This window comes from Ambystoma mexicanum, chromosome 5p (assembly GCF_040938575.1).
Source record: "Ambystoma mexicanum isolate Mex_15411 chromosome 5p, UKY_AmexF1_1, whole genome shotgun sequence".
Classification (NCBI taxonomy): Eukaryota; Metazoa; Chordata; class Amphibia; order Caudata; family Ambystomatidae; genus Ambystoma; species Ambystoma mexicanum.
The window spans coordinates 237253016-237265427 of NC_090930.1; positions in this window are offsets into that span (position 1 = coordinate 237253016).

Below are 12412 nucleotides of genomic sequence, written 5' to 3' on the forward strand. Positions count from 1 at the left end.
ACATGACGCAAGTCTATTAGCCAATTGGTGTCCTGTCCGTGGAGCGAACAGGGAAGTGTGTCCTCGGACATAGATATCACAATTTCTTTTGCCTTATGTTTTGGTCATTTAAAAAAAAAAACTACTGGACGGATTTACACCAAATTAACAAAAGCACAATTTCGGGACTAAGCCACCACACCTGCCGCAAATTTGGTGGAAATCCATCCAGCGATTTGAGCTGTAGGATTGTGCAAAGTTTTTTCCCATTATGTCTAAATACATTTTGCCCCCCCCCTATAACTTTGCCCCCCCCCCCGGACCAAACCTCATCAAAATTTGCAGAGAAATTCAGAGTGGGCCATATACTTTTTTTTGCAAAGTTTGGTGAGGATTCGTCCAGGGGGAGTGAAGTTGTAAGCTGCCCAAAAAGTGCTCTTTCTATGGGATTAACAATTTAACCAGAACTGCACAGCCACTACCGTGGACTGTGTAATGTACAAGCACATATGTATAAACACAGATTTGTATATGTTTTTCAATATTATTATTTATAGATGTGGCTACAGTACCAGACAATGAAATCCGGGTATATGCAAGTGCAGCTAAGGTGAGCAACGACTGGATTCCTTATATCCTTGGCTACAGTCTCATTCAGCAGCATTATACCCACAATTATAAGTGACGTTTGGGGGGATTTTAGTCACTGAAACTGCATAAAATAAATTACAATAGATATTGTAATATATTTTTGCAGCCTGTGTTCAACTTCATCTATTTTTGTAACTTAAAGGGTATCTGTTAAAAGGGCCATTTTGGGGGGAAGAAAAGAGAGGGTTGGATCAGGGAATGAAAACACATAAGGATGAAACATAAAATAAAAAGGAACATATATTTTGTGGGGCATTTTCTTTGTTTTAATTTTCTATTTTTTCAAAAAAGTGGACAAAAAAATGATCACCTAAAATAACAACTAAGCATGATAGTTAATCAGTTGTTGAGATATTAACTTCTCACAACCCTTAGTTGTGTCATATCCCATAGCTACCCATTGGTGGCATAGTTTACACATGACTCTCATAACTGAGACATTGGGAGCCGGTAAAATTGCAACAGGGGCAGTTGACATTCTTGCAGAAGTTGAAGCTTCACTTAGTGTCAGTGATGTCCCATTAGTGGATGCATGTGAGAGGAGGTGCTGACTTTCGTGCATGTAATGCATGATCCTCATGCATTTTAAGTTTGTGGTGTTCATGCGATTTCCGATATGTGTGTTCACATACATCATCTCTATGAATTCTCACCAGATGACTGATCATCAACGATGTTCCAAGGCTTTGCAACAACACTTTTGATGGTCCACATATTAGAGTCCCCATGCACTATGTGCACTGTACATCATCTGCCTATTTTTTAGAGCAATCTTCATTTATTTTAAAATATCCAAACTGTCTGTCTTGGTTTTCATTCCCGTGGCTTTCTTCTTGAGTGGTGATGGATTGAGGACCCAGACAACATCATCAGCGCTGTTGATGTTGTTTTCATGGTCAGACATATTGAAATGTCCAATTGAGGAGGAAAAGGTAAAATCAGAAAAATTACAACACTAAAAAGACAATGGGGGTCATTATGAGTTGGGCGGTAAGGGGTTAATGGCACCAGTAAAGATGCCGGAGCCATCAGCCCCTTACCGCCCTATTACAAGGTCTCCTCGCGGGACCCGCTAAGGCCAGCTGGTAAAACCAGGCATCCTTAGCGGGTCCCACGAGGAGACCAGCATGCTAACAACGGGCCCGTTATTAACGGGCCCGTTGTTAGCACGCTCCCCATCTGATTGAGTCCTATGGGGGGCTCGAATGGGAATGGGGAGGTACCGGGTCCAGGTTTCTTGAATGAGGAATTACCAGGCCCTCCAAGGTTGGAATGGCCCGGTAATTCCTCATTAAAGGAACCCTGACCCGGCACCCGTTAAGGGGGTAGCCATGCCGCTAATAGTGGCATAGCTACCTCCAAACTTGTAATGACCCCCAATGCCATCAATATGAAAACGTTTTTAAAAAAAGAAGAAAAAAGTGAAACTAAAAAATAGAGAAACTGAACAAATGACAAGACAAGGGAAAATACAATCAGGATAAAAGTAGTTAAAAAGGAGGAACAATTAAAGAGTTAAAGTGCCAAAAGCTCTTGTAGTTACTTGGTAAACCCTTCACTAACAAGTACTAGTAGCAATGATCAATATAAACTTTTGTTTGTGGGTGGGGTGATTATTCACGGCTATGCACTGCCACATTCTCTGATTGGTCACTTTCACCTGGGTGGATTTCATCATATGACATGTGCAGAGCCGTATCAATACACATTAAGGTACGATTGGACCATTCATTGATACGGATAGTAATCATATGTAGACGGGCAGCCACAGCGTGTGATATGATTGGCTGGTGCATCAGGCGCATAGATGCTTACCTCCATTGAAGAAGATTAACGTCCCATTCAGTGATTTCACACACATAGATTTGGACACACAGCATGGGCATAGATGCGTCAATACATCACAACATGTTATTGGTCCATTTGTTGATGCTGCCAGGAATCATGTTTAGACGCATAGCCAAAGCATGTGATATGATTGGCTGGTGCTACTGGCACAAAGAGAGCAAGCCACGTCAATAAAGCTTGACATGCCATTGGGTGATTTTGCATGCACTGATTTCATCGCACAGCATGGGTGTGGCCGCGTCAATATACTGTAGTGTGTGATTGGACCATTTGTTGACACGGCTAAATGACGGAGCAATGCCAGTGATCTGATTGGCCGCACGAACACAACTTTCAAAGTGATTAGGCCTTCCCTGGACACTGCTATGGCCACGTGGAGGTGCGTCTTCTCCTTAACATGGGCGATATACACATACACTGTAACAAGCTCATTGTTGGTGTTCAACAATTGGAGTGTGTTCATGTGCTACGCTGACGGAAGTGAATTCTGTAATGTGGTAAAACTGGTCTTTGTGAATCTTGAGTAAATCAATGTATCCTGAGGTTTTCTCTGCTTTTAAGAGCAAATAAGGGGGCCTTGCATGTGCACCCCGTGCTAAACACAAGATTCCAGTGTTTTGTAATGAGTTTCTTTATCTGAGTCATGTGTTTAGAAAACGTGGTGATGCAGACCACCTGTTGCTGTTCATCAGATTTTTGTCTCGGAATTAGCAGTGCCTCTGACTTAATGAAGCGTGCCCGCTTTTCCACACGTTTAACCATCATCCGTGGATACCCTCTTGCTAGCAATTTTTCTCCCTAAATGTGTGCCTGGTTCTCGAGGGTACAATTGCATTTAATATGCACACATTGGCCATATGTTAAGTTTTCTTTCAAGGCCTTTAGGTGCTGACTAGTGTACAGTAACAATCTGTTGCAATCCGTACTCTTACAGTGTAGTGTGGTATATAGGTGGTCCTCCCTATGACATATACATAGATCTGAGAATGATAGCCTGACTTTGTCGAATTGGTAAGTGAGTTTGAATTTAACATTGCATTGGTTAAGCCATTCTACAAATTGTCCCAGCCCTTCTACGGGAATATATGTGAGTATGTCCCTGTGAAACTCATTGGGCCTCATTACGAGTTCGGCGGTAGCCATGCCGCTATTGGCGGCATGGCTGCCGCCGAAATCGCGTCCGGGTCCTCGGAATGAGGAATTACCATTCCAAGTTTGGAAGGCCTGGTAATTTCTCCCTCCAAGGACCCGGACACGGTCCTTCCCCATTCCCATTTCAGCCCCCATAGGGCTGAATGGGAATGGGAGAGGGAGCAAACATCGGGCCATTACGAGTTGGCCCGTTGTTTGCTCCCTCTCCCCCTCACGGGACCCGGTTAGCAGGCCTGGTTTTCCCAGGCGTGCTTACCGTGTCCCGCGAGGGGAACTCGTAATGAGGCGGTACGGGGTTGACAGCGCCGACACCTTTTACGGTGCTGTTAACCCAGTACCGCCTGGGTCGTAATGAGGCCCATTTTTCAGCTGTTTATGCCGAAATTATTTACCAGTATTGTTGTGTAAAACATGCTCGTCATGGTGGCCAACATATATGACATCATGTCACTGTAATGTAAATATTTGTGCCTTTGGCCTCCAATCCCATAAAAAAAAAGCACATTTGTATTTGTATGCATCACACAAACACACACGCACACATACACATACAGACTCACTCACTCCCAATCCTGTGCACATTCATTCAGATTCTCTTGGAAACGTATCCACACACCCACACACACATACACATTGCAGTCACAACAAACATGTGCTAAAACACTTTTTTCTTGTTTTGCAAACTTACTTTTGCTAGTAGTCTTGCCAACATGAAAGTAAGGCAGTCAGTGGAGGCTGCAAGGCATGTTTACCTGGGATTGGGAGGAAGGTTACAAACATGATAATGGTGTGGCACCACTGTGGGCAACTGCTATTCCAGCACCAACTCCACTGGCGTGTTTCCCCTTTGGATAAAATGCAGAAGGCACTTGGGAGCCATGAGAACATATGCGAGTAAACCTGCCTTGTATAAAGTGCCTCTGTGTTCCTTCCTCGTGTGGCTCACCTGTAGGGGCCCATAAATTAATAAGTAAATCTTGGAGATAGCTGGGTCGTGCTACATTAGTCCATTGAACCTCTTCTCACACTTAGTTTGCATGCACTTCAATTTGTAAAAGCAGGGGAGGACATCCTCTACATATTTGCAAACTACAGTGCTAATGCAAGTTAGTGTCAAACGGGCAAACAGGGCGATGGGTATTATTGAAGTGGCTCAGGTTAGGCAGGTTGGGCACTCCCTCCCACCCTCAACTTGGCTAGCTCGAACACTGCCAACACATCCTTGGGGAACCGACTTGTCATCCCATACTCACTGTCCCGGCTCATCATTTGTTCTAGTGAGGCTTTTTCTGTGTCTTGTTGGTTTTGGCTACATGTTTGGCTTGATTTTCAAAACTTTATTTGGAAAAAGGGAGGAGATGCAGTAGCACATCTTCATACTTCCACCAAAAAAAGGAGCAGACCAATTAGCAAAGGGCATCTGAAGGAGCGCATCTTAGCTGGCTCATTCTAATTTTCTTGTCCCCATCTTTGCAAATTTGCACAAATAAGGGGGCATTTCTGCACATTCAAAAAGTGCATCCCGAATTCACAAACAGTATGTACTTTTCAATGTCCTGAAATGGGTGTCTACACCCTGCGCCTGTTGAGAACAGGTGCAAGGGGAGGTGACAATCATGAAACTGTCATTACTTACCATCAGATTTTCTTTTCTTTTTTTTACCATGACAGCCCAGCTTTAAACCATCACTTTCACATTAGCATTCCCATCACCAAAATGTGGGGTGGAAACACTTTTTTTCAATCATTTCACAGAGACTGGTCCTTTAAGGATGTGTCTCTGTGACTTGGCCCCCAGCGATCACTTGTAAGTCTGTCGTACATTAGAGTCAGAAAGCAAGAAGACTGTACAGAGCATCTTTGTGCCGCTGTCCAGCCCTTCCCAAAATGCACTGGTCACATTTTAGCATATGATGAGATGAGCTGTGCATTTCAGCAATAATCGGCGCTCTTTTTTGAGAATCAGGCCCATGGATTTAACTATCATGGTAATCCAATTGTTCAGTGTCTTCTACGGTATTCCCCATGTTTCTGCTTCTTCATCCCTTCCATTCCCATCTATCTATTCTAGCCCTTTCACCCTCCCCCCTTTGACCTTAGCATTTTCTTACCATTAAGCATTGGACCCCATTCTCTATCCCATTTTGCGGGCGAGGTCACTTTCCACTCCTCAAGATAAGCGGCAACACATAGATTTTATTGGCATGGCTACTAGCACAAATACCTCCTCACATGGTAAATGCACACATTTGTCTTTGTACTTACCTACTTGCCCTTTCTTCACCTTCATTCACAAGTTACCCTTGTTCCCTTTGTCTGATGAGAGCAGCTATAGCGACCCCGAATATGCAGTCATGTAACACGCATCATCTGCTAAATGTTGCTCTCCTTTTCATATATTAGCCAATGCTGGCCCCCTTGTGCTCATTTCTTCCTGGTTTGTCTCGCCCTAAAAGATATATGTGCATTCTTTAGTTACCTTAGATGAACTCAAACTCTTGAAAGGTTAAACCTCGTTGTTCTTGCTCTGTCAAGCAACCTTAACAGTGAACTGCGTTCTCGTGCTTTGCCTGTACAGCACTTAAGCAATTGATTATCTACTTGTAGAGTTTCCTCTCAACAACTCTCATGTACATAGTTCTTCCCTTTGTGCTTGTGGATGTAATTATAAATGTTCTTTCCGTAATACTTTAGCACACGTTACCCGATCAACACTTGACACTTTCCGCGATCTTGTCATGTTGTATTCAACTGTTAAAATGGAGAAAAAAAAACGTACATTTTATGTAATGATTAATCCGCTTACTTTCTGAATCTTTAAAGCACTACTGAAGATGAAGGGTCTGTAATGATGTTACGATTTGGTGCGCAGAATTAAATATATTTAACTGAATGTCTTTACATCATGGAGATATATATATATATTTAAGAATTAAAATACACATTATAGAAGGGTTACAACAGGTTACAACATTTGAGGAACAAGCCTCTTAATTAATACAAACAATCCCAGCAATCCATGATACAAAATAGATACAAAGAACTGATGTCCATTTTCTTTTTTGAGACACGGAGACACCACGACTGAATAGAAGTGGTGTTTCTGGGAGCCTGGAGAGTGAAAGCTTCTCTAAAGTCCTGCAAAGTGGTGTCAGGTAGACAGAAACCATATGCGTTGCATGTGCTGCACCCTCTCGTCTTTCTTCTTCTTACTGACAGGGTTTATGCATGAGAGGTGATTATTGGATACTGAGGCTTGAGCCTCATTACTCCATCTTCTCCAGTTGAGTATGTAGTCGTGGGTTGGGATTCTTCATGATCTCTGTGGATTTGTAATAGTAGGACCCCCATCATAGAGCATCATTTAATATGGACTAGAATAAGTAGAATCACTTGGGGTTCTCACCTGTGTCCATTCTCCACCAGCAAATAGAATGCTGTAATGACTGTAAGGTGAGATAAAAGAAACACAGCTGACCAAAGACCTATACAAACACAAAAGATCTATACAAACGTCACACACACCACTCATATCACCATTCATGCAGCCGGTGCCCTGTCACTGTATCGTGTGGATTTGTACTTACTGTCTGCCAAACTCAGCCTTTCATCCTTCCGAGGTCGATAAATGAGCACCACACACCGTGGGTAATAATAAGCAGCTCTCAGATACCTGAGGGTTCATAGCGCTATATAAATGCCAAATTATTATTAAAAACTGTTTTACACATGTAAAAATTTCCCCAAAAAAAAATTTGCGGCAAACTTTCACTGCGTGATATTCGCGATAATGGGAGAATCGCATTGATTTGGAATGCGGTTTTAGGTGTGATGGATATATATGGATGTTAGCTACAAGCAGAAGTTGTTTTCTAGCACAAAAACTGAGGGAGTTACAGACATTTTACTAGAGGTAATTTTTCGAGATAGGCGCAAGAATGGAAAACAGAAATGCACTTTTAAAAATGACAAATGGGTTGCTTACACTAAAGGATGACTATGAACAAAACAAATACCACACAGGAACACAGTCACTTGATCAGGGTGACTGCCTGCTATGGAAACTCACCTTCTTCAGAAGAGAAAAGGATCAGCGCAGAGATAGTTTTAACAATACTAGTTCAGAGAAAAATAGGATGGTTTGGAGAGAGGTTTCAGACAATGCAAAGATACTCCTAACAAAACAGGTTCTGAATACAAGATATGATGGGTCTAAGATAGGGATCAGACTATGCAAAGTACATATGCTAGTGACACAATTCTTCCTAGTTATACTCACTGGATAAATCTTTAAATGGGACCGTCAATTATGTTCAGGGGAGTGGATATGGTTTAGGAAAGATAGTTGGGCACATTGGATGGGACTGGGTCAGCAAGGCACTCTGGTCACAGCACGGCACAGGACTGGACAGGGTCATGAAGGCGCTCTGGTCACAGCACGGCACAGGACTGGATCAGATCTGCCCTTCTTGGTTCTGAGAATGTTTCAATTCAGCAGGCTAGCAGTAACAGCACAGCGTGGCTGTATTATGATGCTTCCCCTTAGGCTTGTGGGGTTCTGTTCTAGAATTTGAGGCCTAGCTGAGAATCGTTCAGCTATGCAATAGGCCTTTTGCTTTGCCAAGTTTCTGGAGTCTGGAGCAAGAAAGATGTAGAGTTCAGCAGCAGGGTGCTCCGCCAGCATCAGGATAGTGAGTGAATCTGTCTGTCCTTATGAGTGGTGAGCTGTCTCTATTTATGCTATGAAATGACATCGTAAAGTGGGTGTGTGGGCCGGTTCAGCCTAAGCTCACCCCTTTGAACAGTGATTGGGTTAGAGTCTACTCTCTGCCTTGATAGGAGGAGCGAAAAAAAGTGTCATCTTTATGGTGTAATTTTGAGGCTGAGAATCCACCCCTTGCCCCCGGAACACAAAATCGACTTTTGGCAACATACATATTTCCACATGTGCAACCTCTTTAAAAATCACATATACAGATTACATATATTACCTAGAAGCTATTCCTCAAAACCCCGTAGCTGTGGGATCTTGTCTCCTTTTTCACAGAATTTTGCCCTTTTTCACATTTCTACAAGTGTGCGTGTTTAACATGGGAATGAGTGTATAAAATTTCACAGTTCTAGCGGAAATACATTTTGCGTAAAATCACATGTCTTACCATTGCTGTCCAGAATATGTCACATAGTTCTGGCACCTCTCCACCCGTGCAGCCGGAAATTAACTTAAAATCTCTGTTCTTTTTATATGTTTCTCAATTTTAAATAGAAAGTTATCAATCTTTTTAAAATGTGTTCTTTGTCCATGTTAAGCAACAAATGTTTGTTTGGCTCCACCCCTTGGTCTCTCCCTGGAAGCCCAGGAGCCATCCCCCATGTTTGTTCCTTGCAGAGCCCATTTACGACTGTCTTCACACTTCAAATGTCCTGCTCTGTAGTTTGTCATTGTTCCTTTTGCCTCTGTAGACCAGGTTCTTTCCTACCCTGTAATTAACACTTCTCCGTGATTTCCTGCTGGGGGGAAAGACATTCCTTCTGTGAGAAAAACCTGTTATTCAAGTTCTATAGCTTCAGCCAGGTTACAATTAATTGTTAAATTATGTGGCCTTTTCCTTAGCACAAAACAAACTTGTCATCAAATAACAGCTAGGATTCTCATTCAAGATTTTAAACCATGGGATCAAAACAATTACAATATGGATTACTATCAGTCCTCTTATATTGCAAACATCTGACTTTCAGTTTATACATGTTAAAGTTTAATCAGGCAGGCCCCTGACAGCTGTCATCACAGCAGCGCTCTGCAGCACAGAGATTTTTTTGACAGATCCACAGACAGGCCGCTTTTGCTGTGAAAATCCCTTTATGGTCTCAGCTTTTGGGGGCCTTGTAAGTTCACAATTTTGAATATTTGAAGGTGTTTAGTACCGGCATTCTGAAGTTTCAGCAGCAAAGAAAAAGTGATTTGAAGCAATCTTGGGAGTTTCATTTAGCAAAGCACTGCTTTTTCCTTCTGCACTCCACTTCCAATTGTTGTGGGGCCCAGTCACAAAATTCAGTAGTGAGAGCTCTATTCTACCACTGACAACATGCGTTGCAGATTTGGCAGCCATCTTTTTGTGCATTGAAAAGCGCGATTTTCAGGGTTTTGGGGTGCACAAAGCTTTTGCGGCCATTTTGCTTTTTCTGGCACCATCATACCAGAGCGATGCAGCATAGCAGAGCAAAAGTGTGTCAATACATCCCACAGAGCCTCCCCTCCCGACTTCAGTTTGACCGCCTGTCAAGGGGAAGTCGGGAGATTGGGATGTTCTTTCTTCTTTGGTCCAGGTGGAGAAAGTTGTCTGCTTCTCCGTCAGTGCTGGATAGACGCGCTCTCCTCGCCGGTTCTGGTTGGGAGTATGGAGCGATACTCTGGGCTCCTTGGGTCTTTCCTCCCGGTCCCCGAGTGGTCCTCCTTTGTAATTAGAGTTTCTTAGCTCCAATGCTAGGAGACAGAACAGAGCATGGTTATGGACATTTCCCCACTACTACTCCCCGAGGGTGTAGTGGGGCAGATGCATACATTGAATACAATTTACAATATTCCCAGCCTGTATTTACTAATGGTTTTATCAGGTGGATTCTTCTAGGGATCCAGAATTTCCCCCTCTGGGTTTCCGGTTGGCTCCTCTATTTTCTGCAAAATATGCCTGGGATGGCAACTCTTCAGCTGTTTTATGTGGACCCACTTATCTTCCCCTTCTGCCAAACTGCCCTTGGGGATGCAGATTCTGTAGGTGACTGGTGAGATTCTGTCCACAATTTCAATAGGACCCCACCAACTTGGGAGGAATTTGCACTCTTTGGCTTGTTCCTTTGGAAATCGTACAAGTAGACCCGGTCTCCTACTTGATATTCGTTTTTAGTTGTCTTAAGATCATAGTGGGTCTTCATACCGTCTGCAGATCTTTCTAGATTCCGCTAAGCATAGGCAGAGGCATGTTGAAGTTTTTTTCTCAGATTCTCAACATACTCATGAGTTGTGGAGGCATTTATCAAAGTCTGCTCTTGGGTTCTGTAGAGCAGATGCTGGGGTAGCAACATTATTTGTCCAGTCATCAGCTCAAAAACTGAGACATTTTTGTTGCAGAAGAAGGGGTAGATCTTATGGCCATCAGGACAAGGGGTAATCGAATGTCCCAACTTGGCCCAGAATCTGCCACAAACTTTTTTAATATGCTCACAATAGTTTTGTTGTATCTCTCAACTCCACCACTAGAGGAGCGGTAGGCAATGTGTAGTTTCCTTTTGACTCCAAGTATCTCCCACATTTTTGTCATCACTTCGCTAGTGAAGTGACTACCTCGGTCTGACTCAATCCTTTGGGGTAGTCCAACACGTGAGAAGATGTGATTGATCATCAGGGCAGCTGCTGTTTCTGCCTTGCAATATGGGGCCGGGAGACATTTCACCCATTTAGTCAACATGTACTTGTTCCCACTAGAGGAGCGAATCACGGGCCCGATAAAATTGACTTGTAAATCTGACCAAGGCAGTGTCATCCCCCTCTTTTGGAGGGGAGCACAATGTGTGAGTGATGTTGGCTGTAATTGTGCACACATAAGACACGCCTTCAAGTATTTTCGAGGTCCTGCCCCATGTGTGGCCAGTATGCAACCTCTCGTAAGATTTCCAGTGTCATATGAAACTCCCTATGTCCGGTTGTGGCCGCATCATGGGTGTGATTTAGCATCAGGCTTTGGAATGAGGAAGGGACCACCCACTGGTCATGGCCAGCTATGGATCTCCTCACCAACAAACCGTCTGGGATTCGGAACATTTTTGGACATTTCATCAACACTCTGAGGTCCTCTTTCCCAATGTAATTGGTATCTGTCAGGGGAAAGTTCTCAGGATCCTCAATGTGTTGATAAAACAATTATTGGATTCCCTTTATTAGCCGTAATCCAATCAGCATCTGGGGTATCCTTACTCCATTGTGCAGTTTAGAGTAGATTGTGAGCATTTGTCTGGGACCTAGTGATAGCAGTGACCTGGATTTCCCCTAACGGGGACTCAATCTCAAGTAGATCCCCTTGGATGGCTCCGGTTTTGGCCAGCTGATCAGCTAGATAATTTCCAGGTTTGTCTGGTCCCTCTACTTTAGAATGACCCTTAATCTTTTTCCAGTAGATGGTCATCCCATTCGAGGTGACCAGATCATCAATATTTTGTATTACTTGTCCGTGTTTCAAAGGTTTATTATTAGCACATAGCATGCCTCTGGTTTTTCAGTTAACCAGGTGCTCCACAAACCCGTTCTGTACATAATCTGACTCTGTGATTATGACCAGTTCGTGGAGTTGGTGTTGGACAGCAGTGAGGATGGCTTGAAGCACAGCCATCAGCTCTGCCACTTGACTAATTTGGGAACCGATTTTGTACCCAACAGAGGGTTATGGGGCATCATTCACCCATGCATTCCCTACGCCTGCCACAAGTTACTTTTCCCTGTTGTTGTCAACATGGTAGGAGCATCCATCCACATAGACAATGGGCATTCCCTCACACTGGTCTTCTTCATAGACTTCGTATGAGGAATTAAGGTAGGCCTCCATGTTGTCCTTCATTTTAAGACTTTCGTCCTCGAGACGGTTTTCTCTAGTACAATCATGCAAGTCAGCCAGACCTTGCGCGAGGGGACTCTTCTTGTTTTGGCCATATCTGACATCCACAGGAAAGCCTTGCATTGACGGAATCCAGGAAGTAATTTCGGAATTACTCATATTTCCAGCCCGGATTC